The sequence below is a fragment of the Buceros rhinoceros genome, unplaced genomic scaffold (assembly GCF_000710305.1).
Source record: "Buceros rhinoceros silvestris isolate BGI_N320 unplaced genomic scaffold, ASM71030v1 scaffold16522, whole genome shotgun sequence".
NCBI classification, from domain to species: domain Eukaryota; kingdom Metazoa; phylum Chordata; class Aves; order Bucerotiformes; family Bucerotidae; genus Buceros; species Buceros rhinoceros.
The window spans coordinates 4,214-4,870 of NW_010399614.1; the positions used below are offsets into that span (position 1 = coordinate 4,214).

A 657-nucleotide genomic window follows, 5' to 3' on the forward strand; every position below is an offset into this window, starting at 1 on the left:
TGGTATGGACACGGGGGTGGTCCTGTGAGTGCTGGAGGAGCTGCTTGCGTGCCCCTAAAACCCCGGGCTGTGCAACCCCACAGCCACCCCACACGGGGCTCAGAAGGGGCAAGAATACAGGAAAAATAGGGGAAAATAAGGATTATGCCCCTGAGCCACAGCTGCGGGGGGCACTGGGTGGCCCCCCCTCTCCTCCCCGCCCACGAGTGCCAGCCACACTGTCCCCCTAACACCCTGACACAGAGACACGGGAGGGGGTTAGGGTGTGGGCGACAGAGTGGGGTGAGGGAGTCAGGATAGGGTGGGGTGGATGGTATGCACCATCGCAGAGCCTGGCTCAGCCAGGGAAGTGCTGCTGTGGGTGGTTTCCCTGCAGCATCTGACCCGGCACATCCCGGGGGGCTCAGGGCAGGGCCCCCCGCCCAGCTCGGCACAGCTCAGTTGGCTTGGCATGGCTCACCACAGCTTGGCACGGCTCAGCTGGGGCTGGGGCCCCGTTGCCGGCAACTGCTGCACATCCGTGGCCTCCCGTGGGCTCGCAGCTGTGCGGAAGGAAGTGGGACTTGAAGCACGGGCTCAGCGCCAGCGGCCCTGCACCACATCCCTGTGAGGGAGTCCCATCACTAACAAGTCCCCAAGCCAGCCTGGAGCCATTTG

The 657-nt window shown here is 65.0% G+C and overlaps 1 protein-coding gene across 1 annotated transcript in view; it reads left to right on the plus strand.

The window, feature by feature from the left end:
- The window catches only part of KIF3C (kinesin family member 3C), a gene marked incomplete at its 5' end in the record, with an annotated part of 9,561 nt that overhangs the window by 4,209 nt on the left and 4,695 nt on the right, over window positions 1–657 (plus strand). The gene's annotated exons all lie outside the window — the stretch shown is intronic.